Source organism: Schistocerca gregaria, chromosome 5 (genome assembly GCF_023897955.1).
Source record: "Schistocerca gregaria isolate iqSchGreg1 chromosome 5, iqSchGreg1.2, whole genome shotgun sequence".
Taxonomy (NCBI): domain Eukaryota; kingdom Metazoa; phylum Arthropoda; class Insecta; order Orthoptera; family Acrididae; genus Schistocerca; species Schistocerca gregaria.
In genome coordinates, this window is record NC_064924.1 from 203,139,783 (window position 1) to 203,162,939 (window position 23,157).

A 23,157-nucleotide genomic window follows, 5' to 3' on the forward strand; every position below is an offset into this window, starting at 1 on the left:
TACACAAAACTATTCTAAAACAATTAACGAATTATAAGGAAAACTGTATGGAGAAAAAGCGAGCTTGCTAATTCAAAGTTAACGAGGCAAAAAATACCTAAGCTATAATCAAATAGGCAACAGAAACTGCGTGGCAGAACGAGAAAGTTATTAGCTGCTCAGATTATGGATCGCACTGCTGGAATTATGGAAAGGACAACACAATGCATTTATCAATGAGACCAACCAGAGTACCACCTATTACACGGAGAAGCACGAGAATGCAGCAGAAATTTCCCATTCGAGGCGCACTAAATGCTCATTAACAAACACGATGTTGGTTCTGGCCTGCATTAGCGTCCCAACGACTGATCAAACTCTTTGAGCCAAGCGTTGTGGAAGGGGTCATTCATTCGACTGCAGGCACCAAAATTTTGAAGTAAAAGCAACCGACTGTCCGTACAGAGAAGACGAAAGTGTCATGTTCAATTACTCTGGAAACGACAGCGGCATCTGCCCTCAGCACGGAGTCCGCAGTGGCCTAATTTCCGCAAAACTGTGCAGCCCCCAATGAATGCTCGCCTCTCCCGTGAGACTCACTGATCGTCTCCTGCCGAAAAATAGATACAAAAGACTACATCGGCATCGCACTTTCTCAGTGACAAAAACTCAGATCTCTCCTCCCAGCCGGCCGCGGTAGCCAAGCGGCCAAGCAGTTCTAAGGGCTTCAGTCCCAAACCGCGTGACTGCTTCGGCCGCAGGTTCGAATCCTGCCCCGGGCATGGATGTGTGTGATATCCTTAGGTTAGTTAGGTTTAAGTAGTTCTAAGTTCTAGGGGACTGGTGAACTAAGATGTTAAGTTCCACAGTGCTCAGAGCCATTTGAACCATTTTCTCTCCTCCTAAACAAACACTCCCAGTTCTCCCAATAAAGTAATAATGAAAACGTGGCAGAAAAAGGAAACTATATCGCATTGTGGCATGTGACAGGCAAGTCGTATGATATCCAAATTATAAATTTTATTGTATAGTTTTGTAAAACATTCTATCTTGTAGCGGTAGCTTAATACTCACACGAGTACATACTACCTACCCATATGTGTGACATGCTACTGGGTGGCGTTGTAGGAAACATTCAGGTTACCAAGGCAAAGGTTTGGGGTTTAGTCTATAATCGATTCTAGGGATGCTTTTTCCCCTAACTACTTCTTACATCTTCGTAATTTTTTTTAATTCGAGAAAGCCGAGTTCCCTCATGGTTCGGCGTCAATATCAAACTGTAAAACCCCTGTAACTAGCCGCATACCCTCTCCAAAAGTCCTTAGCTAGTAACGCACTGTGGTGTTCAAACCAACGTCATGTTGACGATTGCTTAATCTTTTACCTTTGGAAGCAGTCTGCTACTTATCATAGGTCTATTTCAGGCAATATTGATACTCATTATGAAGCTGGCAGGAATTTTCCATCCTCAAGCAGAAACAAATAAGGAACAGGGGCTTGTGAGGTACTTTTTTCATTATTATTATTAGTAGCAGTAGTACTGATTGCCCATCTCTGACGGGTCAGCCCGTCCAGCTGTCACGTGTAGGCCTAGGGTTCAGTTATCGGTAGTGCCGCGATTTTTGGTTGGTGCAAAGAGTGGAACAAAAAGTCCATCACCCGTGTGATGCCAGATGAGGAAGCTACTGAAATGAGAAGCATCGCTTCCCAGTTTTGGAAAGCCGACAGCCGCCGGAGTATGGTGTGCTGGCTCTATGTCCCTTCATATCGCATTCGTCTGACGCCATATGGCAGAGGATGACACGGCTGCCGGTCGGCTTCATGAGCCCCTCTGGGCTTCACTACGGAATTACCTTTTTACTTACTATTAATAATGACAGTAAAGACAGCAAATAAATTCACTTTGCTAGATTTAGTGTATTATCACCAGTCGGACATTTCTAAAGCTTATAGAACTGCATAGCGTGTCGCGGATAATTCGTACAGATTCCAGTAAAGAGGCTTTCTGTAGTTGGCAAGTGGATACTTTATCAACGCCGATGATTTTCAAGTGCCCACTAAAATCTAGCAGTTGAACGGAATGGACAGTGTCTTGAAAGGAGGATATAAGATGAACATCAACAAAAGCAAAACGAGGATAATGGAATGTAGTCAAATTAAATCGGGTGATGCTGAGGGAATTAGATTAGGAAATGAGACACTTAAAGCAGTAAAGGAGTTTTGCTATTTAGGAAGTAAAATAACTGATGATGGTCGAAGTAGAGAGGATATAAAATGTAGACTGGCAATGGCAAGAAAAGCGTTTCTGAAGAAGAGAAATTTGTTAACATCGAATATAGATTTATGTATCAGGAAGTCGTTTCTGAAAGTATTTGTTTGGAGTGTAGCCATATATGGAAGTGAAACATGGACGATAACTAGTTTGGACAAGAAGAGAATAGAAGCTTTCGAAATGCGGTACTACAGAAGAATACTGAAGATAAGGTGGGTAGAACACGTAACTAATGAGGAGGTGTTGAACAGGATTGGGGAGAAGTTTGTGGCACAACTTGACTAGAAGAAGGGATCGGTTGATAGGACATGTTTCGAGGCTTCAAGGTATCACAAATTTAGCATTGGAGGGCAGCGTGGAGGGTAAAAATTGTAGAGGGAGACCGAGAGATGAGTATACTAAGCAGATTCAGAAGGATGTAGGTTGCAGTAGGTACTGGGAGATGAAGCAGCTTGCACAGGATAGATTAGCATGGAGAGCTGCATCAATCAAGTCTCAGGACTGAAGACAACAACAACAACACTAAAATCTTTTGGTGCTGCTTCCAATTTGCCGAAACTAGTTTCACTGGTTTGCGCCCGGGTCACTACAGTTAGATATTCAACTCCGGCCGGCCAGAGTGGCCGAGCAGTTCGAGGCGCTTCAGTCTGGAACCGCGAGACAGCTACACTCGCAGGTTAGAATCCTGCCTCGGGCATGGATGTGTGTGATTTCCTTAGGTTAGTTAGTTTAAGTGGTTCTAAGTTCTAGGGGACTAATGACCTCTGAAGGTAAGTCCCATAGTGCTCAGTGCCATTTGAACAATTTTTTGAACTCCGCATACGTGGAAAGTTTCTAAAGTTTTCTCTCGTTGATTTTGCTATCACCTAGGATGGTGGTGTGAGGGCTCCGCACTTTGTTTCCCTCTTTGTTTGTGATGTCTTGCTTATTGTCTTCCAGCATTTGATCTGGCTGAAGTCGGAACTTCCACAGCAATTTGGCATGTTCGTTGTCGGCCACTTTTCTGGCCATTGCCCCACCAGTTCCCTTGCCACCGGCAGATAGTAATTTTGAATCGAGCTCCGGTGGGTCAGTACTACCACACCATTGTCACTCTGCTTGTAACGACACAGCGCTATTTTCGCGGTAGCTCAAGCTATGGTCAATTGTTTCGTCGGCTTCTTTGTAGAATCTGCATTTGACGTCCTTAGCTGATTTCTCTGTTCTGATTCTGATGGCGTTAGTACTGATGACTTGTTTCGGAACAGCAAAAATTAGTTCTTAATTTCCCATGTTTATGATTCCATCGGTCAGCTAGGAGCAGGTATTTTTCATTACCTATTTTGCTATATAATTTACATATGTTGTTGAGCAATCTAGTGTAGTACGAGTAATTTATAATATTAGAACCTAGAATCGCTTGGTGTGAACTAGCTTATTACATAACCGGCTTAGACGCTATCTGCCTTTCTCAGATCCCCAGATCTTACAGTTCTTTTATTACATCGATATATTGAGAACGTGATCCAATTATTATAAATCAGCTCCACTCTTGTTTGTCTATTATTATATGTTTAGCAAGTTTTGTATATTTGACAAATCACTGTGGAGCTGTATTATTATAACTGGAACAGTTTCTCAATATGTCGACAAGACCGAGTGGTAATCATATTTTTGGTGGATCTGAGAATCTGAGGATCACACTCGAATGTCGTCATCACGGGAACTATTTCTTATTAAGCGGTCTTGGATTCTTATTTTGCCTTAAATTTTCTCCAAAAAAATGCCCATGTCATTTTATATCACGAGGAATATCAGCCCAGTACCTCAGAAGTTAAGTGGCGTAGTGCTCAGAGCCATTTGAACCATTTTCTGTTAGCCCGGTACTAAAGTACAGCTTCCTGGTATTGACTGTTCTTTTGCCGTAAATTGATTTGTCATTTGCTTGAGTCAGCGCCATTATTATTATTATTATTATTTTAATTAGAGCGAGTCCCCAATTTTTTCCGGTTATATTCGATGGTACTCTGTAGAATTTCGTAGCACCACAGGAATATGTTAACATGATATGGAAATATTGTGCGGATCTTGTAGTGTGATTGCTCTAATTACGATTCTGTTGAAAATGTATTTGTGTTCTTTAATTTTCTTTTACATTATTTGAGCAACACATACTACTGAGAATATGTACTGTCTGCACGATATACACGGTACATTGGTACATTAGTTTAGATGGAATAATTCTCCGTCTCGCACATTAACAATTTCTTCGGTGTTATTCGAAACGTGGATGCTTACGGAAACTAATGGCAAGTTCCTTATGGACGGGACGCAGTCGATATTCTGTACCATCGTTGTCCATTCCGAGCTTCTGTTCCGACTCGTGTTTTACGGAATGTTGAACTCTAGGAGTCCTTTTCGTTCCTTCTGCCACGTCACACGCAGTACTGCTGCTACGTTCCACCGATGTCTTACGCCGCCGAAAGCCAGAGCCGATTTCGTTTGCGTACTCAGCAGTAAACAACGTGGTTTACAAGAGTGAAGTACGGGGTGTATAATCTGCGAACAGGAAATCGAAAGCTCCGTCGAGGAATCGCGCCCAAGAGAAAGAGAAATCGGGAAACTGCGCCTGCACGTTAGCAGCAACGAAATTGCAAAATCGTTAGCCACTCCGTTCTTCTCGCCCCTCGCCTATTCCCATCTACTCCATCGGTGTATCCCGGCTTCTGCGTTCCTTTCCAACCCTCCCGCCCCTCCTCCCCCTACCACCAACATCCTCCTTCAATTCCCAGCTAACAGTTATCCCAACTTTGCTAACCTTCTCGTGGGGGCGAAATTAGAGCTGCTGCTGCTGGTGGTGGTGGTAGCAGCGACGGCGCGGTCGCCGATAAAGCCAGCGGAGGCGGTGCAGGCGGCTTCCCGAGGCACGAGCTGGGGCAGGACGCATCTCAAGGACGCGGCGTCGGTGGCGGGGGCGGCGATAGTGCGGCGAGTTTTACGACTGCGACGCTCATTTGAGGGCTGGCAGAGGACCCACAGCCCCCGGCGTCGCGGCATTAAGATGCAGGCTACGAGGCACGCCGCAGCACTGTTACGTCTAATGGCCGAGGTAGTCTGGCGGAACATGTTGCAGTCCGCTCTTCACGGAGTTCGCACCGTTGTGCTTTGTTCAGGATTTCTCAGAGTAGCTTGAGCCTAATGAGACAACTGTCACAGATTGAATATCTGCTGACATGGGTAATCAACGAGGGTGTTTACTCTCCAGGTGCTTGAGTCGTCTTGCTCTTCTGGAGTCATTAGTCTTCAGACTGGTTTGATGCTGCTCTCCGGGACGATCCCTTCATCTGAGAGTAGCATTTGCAACGAACGTTCTCAGTATTTAATGGGTACATCATAATCTCAGTCTTCCCCTACATTTTTCTTTCTGTACAGGTCTCTTCAGGTCACTTACATATGAATCCGCTTCAAAAAATCGATTTTTTCTTCTTCATCTTAAATCGATGTTTAGAGTTTCTTGAAGAAAGTATCAGTTAAAAAAACTGACTTCAACATCGCAAAGTTGTTTGAAAATGAACTTAATGATCATTCAGTGTGCGCCTACACCCAAGTTTCCACTGCTTTTACACTTAATTGTTGTGGCTAGATTCCTGCTTCAGAAACCGAGTCGGTGCATAAGTTCACAACCGATATACGTAACAGGAACTTTAGTCATCAGTAATATATTCTCCTTCAATATTTACAACAGTGCCAAAGCTGGGCCGCCTTTCCGATTCCACGACAGCAGAAATCGCGTCGTTTTGAGACGATCAACTCGGCGAGCCATTTTCGGAGCGCAGTTTCATCCGGAAAGGAGATTCCTTGAAGGTTGTTCGATAGCGATCGGGAAAGGTGAAAATCTGTGGGCATTAAACCAGGTGAATAAGGTGGGTGCAGACAACTTTTCACCCCAAATCCTGTATTTTAAAAAAATATTCAGATGGCTCTGAGCACTATGGGACTTAACGTCTGAGGTCATCAGTCCCCTAGAACGTAGAACTACTTAAACATAACTAACCCAAGGGCATCACAAACATCCATGCCCGAGGCAGGATTGGAACCTGCTACCGGATCCTGTATCAATCTAGCTGAATGCTGACGAACGTTATCGTGGAGAAACATCATTTCAGGCACTCTTCCTGGTCGTTTTTCTTGGACTGTATCTCTAAGACGTCACAGTTACTGACAATAGACAATGGCTAAAACTCGGGGCAGCCACTAGCTGTACACAGTATAGTGGCTGTTCCACCAGATACGTAACATTTTAACATTTGCTTTTGAGGACGCACGCAGGTCTTTGTTTGGGTTGAACCATTCCTTTCTTTTCCTTATAACACCATAATTATGTCAATTCTCATGTTCAATAATGATACAGGATAGGAATGATCGGTGTTGTTCACGAGCGAATTGTTGACGAGCAAGCGCAGATGCACATACGACCACCCGCTGATTTATGTGATTTGGCCTTGGTATGGTATCCATACATCTGATTTTTGAACCATTGCATGCAAATGTCGCACGATGGTATAATGATCATAGTTCACCACGCTTGTCAGTTTCGAGTGCACCGACATGGATCATTGTGGATTAATATGTTTAAATGATCTTCATCCAACCCTGTAGGTCTTCCTAAAACTGAAGAGTCAGTAATATCAAAAAATTCCTCCTTACAGCGACGAAACCATTTTCATGCCGTTCTCTGTCCAGTGGCATTATTCCCAAACAGGAGCAGATGTTTTTGGCAGCGTCCGCTGCTGTCAGCCTTCTACTGAATCTTCTAGTGAACTGAAGAATGTTTAAGAAATGTTCCGATTTCTCCAGCTCACACTCCATTTTCTACCGTACACAACTCCACTCACAATGACCAATTAAAAAATGACAAGATGTAAACGGAAACAGCAACAGCGAACCAAAAATAAAAAAAGACTACAAATAAATAAAACCATAGCAATCGAAATACCGACATGCAAACCAGAAACGCTGCTAACTTTTTCGCCAGCCTAACACTATAATACTGTATTTTCAAGTTGGTACTCCGTTAAGATACACATTGTGTTGCTTTTACGTTTCTCTTGTACGACTTCTGTTTTCGAGCAATGTTTTCAGTATAATATTTTCTGAAGTTTGTGTTGTTGCTATTTGTCATTCTCGGCAGTTACAAAGCCTGTAAATTGTTTTAATAATTGGTTAGTTGGCAGGTTGAAGGTCTAGAGTCACTACGAATGGAGAATATTCTGAGTTTAATTTGAGACAATCACTGTTAACAGTTGATTCCATGAGTTTCCCGAGATTTAAATTTTCTGACAAGATTATTTTATGCACAAACAGTCTATTTGACGTGAAACTTTTTAGGGTGTTTCAGAGTACTGTTTGGAGGAAAGCAGACTACAGACACTAAGAAAAATACATACTGATTACTTATAAAAAAATAACCTTAATTTTGATTATCAGCTGTAAAAATTTCTACAACAGAAACTTGTGGCTGAAATGTTATGAGTGTAGTCCACTTTATGTAGACATAAACAATACGCCTATCAAAAAGTTTGACGCATGTAATTAAGATAGTTAGTCAGTACATAGTTTCAAAGCACAGACCGGCAAAAAAGATAGAAAAAGATAATTTACTGGCCTTCACAAAAAAATTTCATAACGTCAATGAGAGAACTTCTGTGATTAATTATTAATTTTCTGTCAAAATATTAAGTCAGAACCAGTCCTGTTGTCCTACAATTTTCATCCCACTAAGATTTCAAGTATTTTAATTAGGGCAGTGTAAACTTAATGAAAATGGTTAATTTATTTCCGGGTGTTCCAGACAAGTTATCTTAAGTGTCGTGAAAGATATTCCTTGATGTCTTCACACAGGTCCCTCCTAACAGATTCTGCCGAGAAAATCCTCATTTCTTTTCTTATAAGTACTCTTCATTTCCAATGTTCCTCTGCAGACCCACGTCTCAAACTCTATGATTTTCTTTCTCGGTTTCTCCATAGCCCATGACTCACTTCCATTCAGTGCCGTGCTCAGAACGTATTCTAAAAAAACTCTCTTTCTGAAATTCTCGCTAGTTTATAAAATTTCCTTTGGCCGGTAACGCCAGCTCTGCCTGTGTTAGTCTGTTTTTCATGTCCTCATTGCTTTGCCCGCCCCCACCCCCCCCACCCCCCTCTGTTGTTTCGTTTCCTAGGTGTCAGAATTCCTTCATTTCATCTACTTGGTGTCCCCAATTTTATAGTTAAGTTTATTGTTAATATCATTTCTACTAATCCTCATTACTTTCTTCTTTCTTTACTTTTAACCCACAGTGTATTTTCATTAGCTTGTTCGTCGAGTCAAATTGTCTTGTAGTTCTTCCTCACTTTCACTGAATATAGCAATGCCATCAGCGAGACTTATTAGTTAAATGTGAAACTGTCAGAAATCACATTTAAATGTTTTATAGTGTACGAGATCTAGACGATTATAAGGAATTTGTGAAAAATGTTACTTTCAATAAAACGAAACACAACATTGATATACTTTCACCACGTGGTTTAATTACACTCCTGATACTTTCCTTCATTTCTGTCATTATTTCATCGATGTATGGGCCAAATAGTAGGGTCGACTGACCAGAACCTTATTGCCTTCATAACCGGAGCACTTCTGTTTTGCTTTTCCATTCTTACTTGTCCTTTTTCTTACTCGTAATGGTGTATATTTCCCGGTTTTCCCTACAATTTAGACCTTTTTCCCTACGAATTTCGAACATTTGCGCGATTTTTAGCCTAGTGATTTTTCTACGTTGACATTTCCTATGAATCTGGCTCGATTTTTCTTCAGTCTTGCTCATCTTGCTCCCAATACCAAGTGCAACACTAAAACTGCCTCTCTGTTGCGTTTACCTTTCCTAAAACAAAACTGATGGTCATCTGTCATCTTTCGGCTTTCAAGTATAAGGTAGAGGAAGGTAATCTGCAGAAACTAAAGCATGTGAGAATCTACGACGGTAAAATTAGCAGTTACGAATTGTTACTGACTTCAGTATGAAATATCGTCCAATGTGTCTGGAATTTACACCTCAGTTAAGACCCCAGGTGCTTTGGCATAGTGTAAATGATGTTGCAAAGCGGTGTTCTGAACTTGAAACGTGTGCCATCACAGCAATCAATATCAAACTTACTTGTCATATGTGAAATCTTATGGGACTTAACTGCTAAGGTCATGAGTCCCTAAGCTTACACACTACTTAACTTAAATTATCCTAAGGACAAACACACACACCCATGCCCGAGGGAGGACTCGAACCTCCGCCGGGACCAGCCACATAGTCCATGCCTCTGACCCCTCGGCTAATCCTGCGCGGCAATCAATATCAAGATGCTCGTGTTTTAGAAGTGAAGCAGTCCAAAATAAATCACACAATAGATGATCCGTGACTGTGTTATATAAAAGTGTAAGCTGCGGTATGCTGTTTACTTCGTATTCAGGGTCCATGCTTCATTTTCCCCAACCTAGTATGCAAACAACATATGATATTCTGCTTTCTTAAGTAGTACCATACCAGTTTCCCAAATTCGAAAGTAGTAAATGTCAAAATTATGTAAAATAAAATAAAGCAAAAGATGTATGTTGAATTATTGTGATACCAATGTCTATGTGACTTTGTAATCATACTGACTTCTGCATCTCAGTTAACAAATTAAAATTTTGTCAACAGGTAAGGAGACACCTGCAGGCCGAACGGTGTAATGATGGGAGTTGCAGCAACGGGATGGAAGAAATGTTAGCAGCCCGTATGCGACGTTTGTTGGCGGTCTATCGTTTTCATAGCTACTGACCATTAGGCGATAGAACGAAATTTACAGGTAAAGTTTTTCTATCCGTATACGAGCATATGTCTAGATGAGTGATATGAATTCTTTGCAGTTAAAATTATTGACAGATAACTTTGTAGAAGACGGAAATTCGTTATAAGGTGCTTTACTAAAGTTATGCATAAAACAATAGTTTGGTCAGAGTGATAAAAACGGAAACTATATAATGGGTACAATGAACGTTCCGTCATTATTTTTACCAGTTAATCCTTAACTGTCGCAATGTCTACTCATTTTGATATATTCGTTTTTTATGAAACCCTCCCTACTGAAATATAGACATGAAACTAATTTGAGCAATGAAATGGAAATGAGATAATGGAGAGAAGTAAGTTGACTGTTTATTATTTCAAAAATAATCGCCATATCTGTTAATGCATTTATTGCACTGAGACACACCGGTCATTGCTTTCATGGAAAAACGTTTGCGATTGCCTACGGAACCATGATTGTGCCCATGTGTGCACCTCTTTGTCCGAAAAGAAATCTACGGCCACCAGTGTCTCCCTATACGGATCGTAAAATATGGAAATGTCCGTGTTTTTCGCGCGCTGGAAAAAGACTTTCGTGGACGTCGATTTGCTTCGGGGAAATAGGTGCACGCCTTGACACTATCACGGTTCCGTGGACAAATGTTAATGCTTTTCCCTGAAGACATTGATCGTCTTGCCTTACAGTGGGATAAAATTATTAACAATTATTGTGATTGTTTTGAAATGATAAACAGTTTACTTAGTTCTTTCCATCTGTCTCGTTTTCGCTTTGCTGCCCTTATATTTCTGAATGCTTCGCACCCTTATGCAACCGATTTTACAACGTCAGCATCACACCCATTCCGCATTATTAACTCGTAAGCCTGTGGTTGTAAAATATATGTAACGTACCTCTCCTCATAAAATCATGGATATTCACATATGCATTATCGCTTACGAGCTGATCGAACCGACTAATTGTGCATTAAATGTGTGGTAAACATCGTTCGCGGAAAATCATGTGAGAGGAGCCTGCCACGAATTGTGACAGGACTGTCAATATTCTTTGAATCCAACTACACGGGATAAATATGACCTATTCTTTGTGTCACTTTGATTAAGCATTAAGTTTTACTTAAATCAAAACAACACTGCACATTGACAAAAATTTTATTGACATTATTTCGAAATTACCACCACAATTCCTGTATACAAGTAACACAATGTTGTTGTTGTTGTTGTTGTGGTTCAGATGGCTCTGAGCACTATGTGACTTAACAACTGAGGTCATCAGTCCCCTAGAACTTAGAACAACTTAAACCTAACCAACCTAAGGAAGTCACACACATCCATGCCCTATGCAGGATTTGAATCTGCGACCGTAGCGGTCGCGCGGTTCCAGACTGTAGCGCCTAGAACCGCTCGGCCACTCCAGCCGGCTGTTGTTGTGGTCTTCAGTCCAGAGACGGGCTTGATGCAGCTCACCATGCTACTCTAGCCTGTGCAAGCCTCTTCATCTCCGAATAACTACTGTGACCTACATCCTCCTCAGTCTTCTTAGTGTATCCATCTCCCTCTACGATTTTTACCCTTCATACTTTCCTCAATACTAAATTGGTGATCTCCTGATGCCTCAGAACATGTCCTACAAACCGATCCCTTCTTCTAGCCAAGTTATGCCACAAATTCCTCTTCACCCCAATTCTATTCAGATGTCGTTGGCAAACGTCAAAGCTTTTATTTCTTCTCCATAGATATTAATTCCTACTCCTATTTTTTTCTTTTATATCCTTTACTGCTTGCTCATTATGCAGATTGAATAACATCGGGGATAGGCTACCACCGTGTGTCACACCCTTCTCAAACACTGTTTCTCTTTCATGCGCCTCGGCTCTTATAACTGCCATCTGGTTTCTGGGCAAATTGTAAACAGCCTTTCGCTCCCTGTATTTTACACCTGCCACCTTGTGAATTTGAAATAGAGTATTCCAGTCAACATAGTCAAAAGCTTTTTCTAGGTCTACAAATGCTAGAAATGTAGGTGGCCTTTCCTTACCCTATCTTCTAAGGTGAGTCATGGGGTAGGTGTTACCTCGCGTGTTCCAGTATTTCTACGGAATCCAAACTAATCTTCGCATAGGGTCTGCTTCTACCACCTTCCCCATGCGTGTTAGTCTTTCGCAACCACAACGTATTAAAATTAGAGTTTGGTAATTTTCACACCTGTCAAAACCTGCTTTGTTTGGGACTGGAATTATTATATTCTTCTTGAAGTCTGAAGATATTTCGCCTGTCTCATACATCTTCCTCACCAGTTGGAAGACTTTTGTCTTTCCTGGCTCTCCCAAAGTTATCACTAGATCTAATGGAATGTTGTCTACTCCCCAGGCCTCGTTTCGACGTAGATCTTTCAGTGCTGTGTCAAATTCTTTCCGCTGTATCGTATCTCCCATTTGATCATCATCTACGTCCTCTTCCATTTCCATAGTATTCCCCTCAAGTACATCGCCTTGTATAGACCCTCTGTATACTCCTTCCATCTTTCTGCATTCCCTACGTTGGTTAGGATTGGTTTCCCATCTGAGCTCCTGATGTTTATACAGGTGGTTCTCCATTATCCAAAGGTATCTTTAACTGTCATGTAGGCAGTATCTATCTCAGCCCTAGTGATGTATGCTTCTACAACCTTATATTTGTTCTCTAGCCATCCCTGCTTAGACATTTTATACTTCCTGTATGCATGCGTTGTAAAACAACGAGAACCAGTGTCAGTGGGAAGCCCGTGAGAATCCGTCTGAACAATGTTTTGACGTGTGGACGACATCTGTGGATGATTTTTCGTTTTTGTACTGTTGGAATACTTCCTAAATTTATTGTTCAAACTTTGATTACAGTTATGTGTGTGTGTGTGTGTGTGTGTGGGTGGGTGGGTGTGTGGGTGTAAGGACAGTTAAAGAGAGAGCAAGAAAGAAAGAGAGTGAGAGAGAGAGAAATGAAAAGATTTTCCGAGTAGTGTAACTGTAGCGATGAAATAATATCTTCTGCTTCTGTGTGGCTAGTTGCAAATGCCAATTGTATAGCACTAGAGGAAAACAACAACCTCCGATGAGAAATGTCACTTTTAGCACGACCACTCTGTTATGACCAGAAGCACTGGACGTAAAGCCTACAATTATATACGCAAATACCTGTGTACGGCGGGGCGTTTAGTGTAGCTCGATGCACCTCACTGCGGGCAACGGCTGTATGGAATGCAATTGACGGAGCATATTCAAATGCTGTATGTCGGTGATAGCGGATTTCACGCCCTCTGTTTACACAAAGCAATATCTGTCTTGTTTGTAATTGTACTGCACACACATAGACCACATACAGAATCGAATCGTTGATCAACCGTTTTCATACAAAGGCAAGCATGAATATTTTCTCTATCGTTTCACAGTACACAGTTCTTTACACTCAGCGTGCATAATGAGGATTGACACTTTATAATCTGAGTAAATATGTGTTTGTTTTCTTAGGAATATGAGCTGTTTTTCATATATTATTTATTTTATCGTTAAGAGCCACGCAGTAGTCTTCATACTATGAAACACAGCAGGAAGGTACAATCACAGAACACTTTTATCAGAGAAAATATGTGTAACACTAGCGCCATTGAAATGAACTGCATAATTATTTTGCAGATTCGCAATGGAAAGCTAGACTTAATATAGTCAACGGACGACAGTACTCATTCCTAAAGCCGTACGCCTACTTCCTTGACACACGGTTCGAAAATTTGAATAGAATAATTCCCGTTTACAACGATAAAAGGATTGCAGTATCTTGTGTATAACATAAAATTTGGACAACACTGAATGAGAAACAGAGCAACAGAGCTTCTGACTTGTAGGTGAAATTTTTGAATCGGCTACAAAAATAAGTCATGTTCTCAGACGATTTTGTGAAAAGTTACAATTCATGGGTCATCCCCTTTGATTTTCAATAACAAGCGTTAGCAGTCATGGCCAAATATTTCCGATTTAGGGAGTTACCCTTATACTTCCGACGGCCTTTGTTAAAAGAGCGAAGAAACATAAACGTTCACGGCATCTATTTACCCTGGGGGTTGGGGATTGCCCCTAAAGACGAAAGACTCACCGACATGCGGATGAAAAATACAGTGGTAAGCACTGCATTAGAAACTTACGGGTATCCATATTACCTTTACCTGAAAACAAAATAGCATCATAATGATCTCTCTATTGCCAGAAGGTCCCGTATGAGTACACCTTACTAAACGTCAGCAAGGGACTACGAAATATGAAGAAGCCTGAAGAAGAGATTGAAAAACTAATGAAACGGTAGAAACCAAATATCCCGTGACAGAAGAAGATTTGAAGAATTGAGAATTCCTGCTCAAGCGTTCAAATGGCTATGAGCACAATGGGACTTAACATTTGATGTCATCAGTCCCCTAGAACTTAGAACTGCTTAAACCTAACTAACCTAAGGACATCACACACATCCATGCCCGAGGCAGGATTCGAACCTGCAACCGTAGCGGTCACGCGGTTCCACAATAAAGGGCCTAAAACCGCTTGCCACACCGGCCGGCTGCTCAAGCGTCGAACTATTGGGACTCTGAGCGCAATGCATGGAATCTTGCATGAGAGAGTAAAAGGACAGTGGAAGATTTTTCGTAGTTTACCGCCGGATACGAACGTTGGCGCTGCAATCGACGCTGGTTCAAATGGTTCAAATGGCTCTGAGCACTATGCGACTTAACGTTTGAGGTCATCAGTCACCTAGAAATTAGAGCTAGTTAGACCTAACTAATCTAAGGACATCACACACATCCATGTCCGAGGCATGATTCGAACCTGCGACCGTAGCGGTCGCTTCGCTCCAGACTGTAGCGCCTAGAACCGCAATCGAAGCTGGATCAGTGAAGTATAATAAGGGGACATGGCGCTGGAGGCTTACTACACTGTACCCTTCTTTCAAGCCGGTGCCACCATGTTAGATGACCCAAACTTTAGTAGCCTACTGATTACCTTTGCTTTTTGTTCTTAATTTCTGTCTTGTCCACGCTACGGTTGTTTCAAACAAAAAATTTATCACAAACACAGCGTCAAGAACGCATTTTCAGATGTTTTTCTGGCCTTAAATGCACATTTAATCTTGTGATACCAAACGTTTCACCTTGCTAACGTAAGTTTCTTTTTGTTATATGTTCCGAATAACAGAGACGAAAAAATGTTCAAATGTGTGTGAAATCTTATGGGAGTTAACTGCTAAGGTCATCAGTCCCTAAGCTTACACACTACTTAACCTAAATTATTTTAAGGACTAAACCACACACCCATGCCCGAAGGAGGACTTGAACCTCCGCCGGGACCAGCCACACAGTCCATGACTGCAGCTGCCTAGACCACTCGGCTAATCCCGCGCGGCAACAGAGAGACGAGAAGTATGTGATAGGGAAAGACCGCTTTCGTAATCCGACATTTTCGTTAATACGGGCTGACGAAACTGAAGTGTATATCCTCCTGCAGAAAATGCAGCGAACGTATTTTCCTGAATTTTGTTGCTTTCCAATATTCTCACAGCGTTCACCCAGAGATCTTTCCGAGTTGTTCTGGTAGAACATTAACATTTGAATGGGAACTATACAGCCACTATAATAATAGTAAACGGTCCAAGCAAAATTTATGCATAGAGAAAAAAAAAAAAATTACTTGAACCAGTCCACTTACGAATGAAATGTAGTTCCTTTACACTTCAACTTACGATGATAGTGATGTGATACCGGTAACTGATGAAATGTTGCATTTTGGACCAAAAAACGTCGACCAGAAGCTAATGTTTCGGACAACTAACATGGCAGACCTCAGCTTCCAATTTTTTACACAATGATATCTCCCCTAATAAAACTTCCATGTGATGGCTAGAGAGCGCGGGCATAATCTATGGGGGTACCTAAATATACGCCTGTCTCGTGATATTATGGAGTAATCCAGTCAATAAGATGCTGTCCTCAGGTTTATAAAAGTGGGACCTCGCCAGGTTCACGACAATCAGACCTGATGACGATGATGGAGGCAGTCATCGAAAGCTAGGGATTTTATCCAAATATCCTGCGACAATTAAACCAAGAAGTGCGCCGCGAAAGGCTTCTTAGTTATCTCTGGCAGTGTTGGTTGATGTGAGAAATTTCGTGTTACTTTGTGTTTCATCGTCCATTATAGGTCTGCCAAAAATTAAGTCATTTCAAATGTCAGAAGAAGGCTAACGTATACCACCCCTCCTATGGAAACATGCGTGTTAATGCAACGTGATGGTAAATCCAGTCCAGCTCTAGAGAACACTTTTTGTTTCACAGTAAGGTTAATATAGCCATGTACGCAAATGGTATTTTCGGTAGCTTACACAGTTTTGGTTTCGTTTATTCTTCTTTCCACACCTCTGCCAGGCACTTAAATGTGATTTGCAGAGTATCCATGTAGATTTAGAATCAACGATGCCCAAATTTTCGATGTCAGCGAGCAAAGTGAGTATAAGAACGTTCATCGGTGTGGTCTAACATTGCTCACGGCATGTGTTAATATCGTGAAAACACGGATAACAAGACCCCGGTGGACATGTCACACTGGGTTCTCCTGTTAGCTTCAAAACGCACATTAACGACTGATCGTTTGTACATCTCTTGAACGTCTCTCTTCTTCGACTGGTGATGTGTTTTAATCCTTTTGTATATCCCATTTTCTAAAAGGAAATTCTGCCACATATGGGTATTCTTTCAGAACTTGTCACACGGAAGTGTTATCATTTATGTCAGTTAATGGAAGTAAAAGTGGGAACACAAATCAGTGACACATTGTAGATCCACAGCGATGTTTGAAGTGAATTCGCACCCGCTATCTTTATTCTATATGGTTTGGATTCAGCGTCTAAAATGTTATTACAAACATAGGAAATCAGTTACCAGGTCTTGATGTGTAGAAGATTTAATAAAATAGTGGAAAACGTTAGATAGACAGAGGCTGATCATGTTTTCATAATACGAGATGGTAACAAAACCAAAATATATCTGTGTGGAATTCTTGAGGAAGAATGAAACATGATTATGATGTCGATAGAGACTACCAAGTGTTAGTGGAGATGTGTGATATCTGTTTATTTTAGAGAAGACTTTGATTGAACATCCCGTCAATGATGGAGTGAATTTTCGGACTGGGAAGAAGCAGGATATCGAACGTATGCTTTTGCTAGGGACCATAAGCCTTTATCGATTTATGGAAATCAATAGAAACAAAACCAAGAACTGGAAAGTGAACTTGCAGTCTTCTCGTACGTGAATCCAGTGATGCCTCACAACATAACTAAACATAATGTTTTTTTATATTATTTCGCAATACCTTCAGCTAACATTCTTTTCATTTAATGTATGGTTGCACAGTTTCAGCTTTTAGGCAACAGTCAAATATCTAAATCGGAAGTATTATAGATTTGATACATTAGCGTCACATGTATTTAACATAGGACCAAGTAATATCCCAATATATACGGTGTGGTTAGTAACTTACTTTATGGACGGATCTTTGATGGTACATTATAGCAAGTACGTCTTTGCTCGTGTGTCTGCATGTAACTGTCATCAAATAGAGAGTTTTCCGTTATTTTAGGAGCATGTTACTTTAGAGCAGTTGTTGCAAAGCTCTTTTCTGTAATCTCAATGTTTTTAACACGCTTCAACTGGAAAGATTATAATCATTTTACAAAAATTCATCAGTTAAGCTATGTATATCTTTGTTATCAGTTATACTTAATTGTCACTTATTATTGACATAACTATGACTGAATGCAATTTATTTAAGATAACTTTGAAATATTTGTTCTTTACTGTGGGTGCATCTCATATTTGAACAGTGACTTAAGAAATTGTATGCAGTCATTTTTAAACCAATGACGAATGGTCGTTAAATTGAAAGTACCTGAAATGTTTAAAGTCGTGTTCGTAAGTGTCAAGTTGTTGCCTGAGAAATGTGGAAAACTTATTTTTTGTATCTACGTACGAAATTCCAATGCAGGGCAACGGAATTGTGTGAAAATTTAATTTTGGACGGAAATATGTAGAGCTTACGCTACACGATGCGAAATCCAGACTAGCCGACTCATCAAACAATTCCTCTGCGAGGAACCAATCCATTTTCAATGAAATTTGCATCCGCCGTTAGACTGCAAAACAAAATGACTCGGTTTAAAATGTTGGCTCTGAATACTGCTAATCTTTATATAAAGTCTTGCAAACAATCACTGTACCAGAGCTATTGCAGTAATTGCATTGTTAACAAGACCTCACTTAACTGAAAAGTTTTGCTACTATTAACCCTCTGATCTGTACTGAGATTGTTTTCACACATGCAGTCAGCCAATCACGGTGCATATGAGTGTACATGAACATCGATGGTAATTAAATGTATTCGCCCACCTGTGCACACAGAACGCTCGTCACCTCTGCAGTTTGTTGCAATTAGGAACAATGATGTGACTGTCAAAAATTAAATTTCATTTGCTGCATTTGCGATGTGCAATGAAAGACGGTATCTTACCAATTTCCATACATCTTCTCAATACACAACTCGCGAGATACAGGGTGAGTTTCCAAACAGAGTCATGAAAGTAAAAATTAAAATGGTGAATTAGTATTAATGACTGACAAATGTGAAGAAATACTCGAAGTTTAACTGCGCTTCAAGAAGCCAAAACGACAATACATCTATTCATAAAGTTCGTACACCTAGACAAGTTAGCATAACATTTCTTAATAACACTCCTGTGTGCAGTGCCGTTCCTTTACATTTGTTTCAACTATAAGACCGTATGCTACATTAGAAAATTTCTGCCCGCATCTAGTGGTCATGCGGTAGCGTTCTCGCTTCCAGCGCCCGGGTTCCCGGGTTCGATTCCCGGTGGGGTCAGGGATTTTCTCTTCCTCGTGATGGCTGGGTGTTGTGTGTTGTCCTAAGGTTAGTTAGGTTTAAATAGTTCTAGGGGACTGATGACCATAGACGTTAAGTCCCATAGTGCTCAGAGCCATTTAAACCATTTGAACAAAATTTCTGCAGTAAAATGAAACCATACGCATTTTTCTAACAGTTAAAGTATACACAGTTACAAATACAATATGAAAACCGGTTTAACCTACAAGTCGGCTCTTACCATTCTTCCATTAATATAATTTCATATGCTCAATATATTTCCTGAGAACATATTATTACAAAATCATTTTTAATACTGCTGCCTCCAGTTCACAGCAGGTTAGCTTCCATCCCTTTCAAACCAAGTACAGATTGCCGGACTGTTCAACTCACTCTGTTACTACTTGTTTTCTGATATACTCTGACAAATCAAAGTTCGCCTCTCTTACCAACATCACTGGTCTCAAACACAGTGTTCCAAAAAATATGATTATATCGATAATTTAGAGGTTGTGTACATTTATCAAATTCGTACCTTCGTTCACATTTATAGCCAAAAACTCGCCATGCCAAATTGGACAGTCCTCTTTCAAAATGTAATTGAAAATAAAGAACGTTGTAGCTTAATTAAACAATTTATGTAAAATAGTGAATTTCCTTGTATAAGTACGTTAAAAACATAGACCTTAGGCCGAATGGTTATAATTAAACTTACCCTTTTTAACACGTTACAACAAGTAAAGCAATTATCGTACGATTACCAAACTTCGTAGCATTAATTTCCCGAGTATGGAGTGCATGATTTCCATGCGTCACAGCGCCACCATCCAGTTCCAGCTGAGGCCACCTTGACTCATAGGATCATACACCTGACCACTCGCAATGCACTGTTTGTCGTTTCAGCAGGTGCTGAAAGAGATCGTGTCATTATTGGTGGAGCTCTATTATCAGAGCAACAGTAATTCTGCAGCTTTGAAACTATCGCCGGCTGAAAGGACTATGATTAAAAAATTCGAATCACTGGAGAAATGGGCGTCGCTCCGGTAAGAGACGAACGACCGGTTGCACCACAGGTGGTTGATGAAATCGCTGTTGCTATGGCAGACAACGCTGTGCGCACTTCACGATCTTCAGGCAATGTGCGTGCTGTGTCACGACAGTTGAACATCCCAAGGTCCACTATACGGATTACAATGTAGCTTCGAACCATTGTGTCCGTATAAGATCCATATCGTACAAAATCTTACACCACAGGATGCACAACGACGTGTTGACTTTGTACTCCATTTTGTCACAAGGATTGAAGCTGACGAGGGCTGATGGCCAGCGTTACTGCGATATGCTTCGCCAGCATGTCATTACCGCCTTACAGGAGAGAAACGCATTGAACTCAACTGTTTTCATGCAAGGTGGGGCCCAACCGCACATCGCTAGTGAAGGTCACCTGGTTTTCCGAAACACTTGTGGAAATTATTAAATGACCGACACGATAACTTGATCTCATTCACTGTGATTATTTGTTGTGGAGCTACCTGAAGGACAGGGTTTACCAGGAGAACTTTCACATATGTGCTGGTCTGAAGCAAATAATATCAATAGAGATAGCCAGCGTACCTACGGATATGCTTCGTTCTGCTGTGCAAAATGAAATTCTGCACTTTCAGTCACTTCTCGACTCTGATTGGCGTCATATTGAGCTCCTTCGTAGCAGTAGTTTAAAATTCGCTCTAAGCACTAAGGGACTTAACATCTGAGGTCATACTTCCCCTACACTTAAACCTACTTAAACCTAACTAACCTAAGGACATGAGACACATCCATGCCAGAGGAAGGATTCGAACCTGTGACCGTAGTGGTCACGTGGCTCCAGACTGAAGGGCCTAGAACCGCTTCTCCACAGCGGCCGGCTCGTAGCAATAGTGGTACTGGTATGTAATGGTATGCTGTACCTTAGCAGCACATTAAAAGTGTTTGAATTGAATTGACTCTACCTATTTCTCTTTCCCGCGTCCTTGACATTAATGCTGCCACGTTTGGTACTCGTACAGTTATTAGTTTCCGTGTAATGAAGTGTTAAATAGGGAAAGTTTAATTATATCCACTGTGTATGTAGGAGCTTTGCAACAGCTGCTCAAAAGTAAAGTGGTCCTAAAATAACCTTAATTTGTTTCTAATTTATTTTATGACAGTTACGTACAGTCATAGATGCAAGAACGTATATGATGTAATATACCATTAAAGGGATATGACTTGTTCTTATGTTAAATACATGAATGATACTAATGTATCCCATCCAATCTATAATCCTTCAATTTTAGATAATTGAAAATGACCTAATGCAGAAATTGTACAATCACACATTAAATAAAGAGAATGCCAGCTGAAGGCATCACTAAATCATTTAAAAATTTCATCACAGATTCAGACCCTACCGCAATAAAGGTTACAGAATATGCTATGTTGTTGGTTTACTTAGATACACTGGTATTCAAAACTTAAGGACGAAAGTAACTTTTGTGTGACGTGTCACTGCAAGTAACATAGCTCGATGAAACTTGGACCATGCGTAGAAAGAACTTCTCTAGTGTAGTACGGTAATTAGCTGTAAACAACCATTAATAGCACTGAAGCCACTGCAATTCATGATGGTCCTCTGGAACGGCGGTACACGGTTATTATTAGGGTGTGCGATCACCGCGGGCTGCGATGTATGCTCTGAAAATTGCTCCTTGATGGCCACAAGGTTGGTAAGAAATTACTTTGGTATGGCGTTCAGTTCCTCCACCAGCGCAGTTGAGAGCTAGTAGAGAGCTGTGGGTGGCTACAGTACTTCTGTCGAACACATCCCGCATGTGCTCGAAAGAATTTATGTTGGGGGAATGGAATGACCAGTTCATTCGCTGAATATCCCTTAGTCCCAAGAACTGAAACGTCCCCTTAGAACAATTTATACAAGACTGGTCTATGTGAAACGTCCCCTTTGAACAATTATACACGACTGTGCTTAAACTGACACACAATAGTTTTTAGCGCAACGCAATCTGACTTCCAAAAGTCCTTACGAAAGAATGGCCCTGACTAGCATTAAGCTATACGTTTCACAAATCACTTACCTCACAAAAATCTTCGTTACTCAAGCTACTGCAATACAGCGAGCGCCACTACTGCCAGCTAAATAAAAGATTCAAACTACTGAAGGCACTAACTACTGATAGGCATAGTTAGCAAATGAAAGATTTTAATAGAGAACGAACAATGTATTTACCTCACTAGTCATAATATATATATATCAGTTGAAACTTCCTGGCAGATTAAAACTGTGTGCCCGACCGAGACTCGAACTCGGGACCTTTGCCTTTCGCGGGCAAGTGGTAGAGCACTTGCCCGCGAAAGGCAAAGGTCCCGAGTTCGAGTCTCCGTCGGGCACACAGTTTTAATCTGCCAGGAAGTTTCATATCAGCGCACACTCCGCTGCAGAGTGAAAATCTCATTCTGGAAACATCCCCCAGGCTGTGGCTAAGCCATGTCTCCACAACATCCTTTCTTTCAGGAGTGCTAGTTCTGCTAGGTTCGCAGGAGACCTTCTGTAAAGTTTGGAAGGTAGGAGACGGATACTGGCAGAAGTAAAGCTGTGAGTACCGGGCGTGAGTCGTGCTTCGGTAGCTCAGATGGTAGAGCACTTGCCCGCGAAAGGCAAAGGTCCCGAGTTCGAGTCTCGGTCGGGCACACAGTTTTAATCTGCCAGGAAGTTTCATATCAGCGCACACTCCGCTGCAGAGTGAAAATCTCATTCTGGTATATATCAGTTCATGACACCAATTCTTACAAATTTCAAAACTCCGCCATCTCTCTCTCCAGGTCCACCACTGCTGGCGGCTCACCTCCAACTGCGCAACGCTACGCGTTGTTAACATCCAGCTGCCGCTGCCCAGCACTACAATGGCAGACAATAATGCAAACTAGCCGCAGACTGCGCACAGCACAGCCAGTGATTTTTCATACAGAGCGCTATGTGGCGTTACCAATAAGAAAACCTAAACAGCCTACTTACATAGCCCCCATGCACCCCACAAAAAATTTCTACAAATTGTTTTGGGCA

At 41.3% G+C, this 23,157-nt stretch overlaps 1 protein-coding gene across 5 annotated transcripts in view; it reads left to right on the forward strand.

Annotated features, from left to right (window-relative positions):
- Positions 1 to 23,157, forward strand: part of LOC126272556 (irregular chiasm C-roughest protein) — a 1,094,042-nt gene that overhangs the window by 103,971 nt on the left and 966,914 nt on the right. The window lies entirely within an intron of this gene.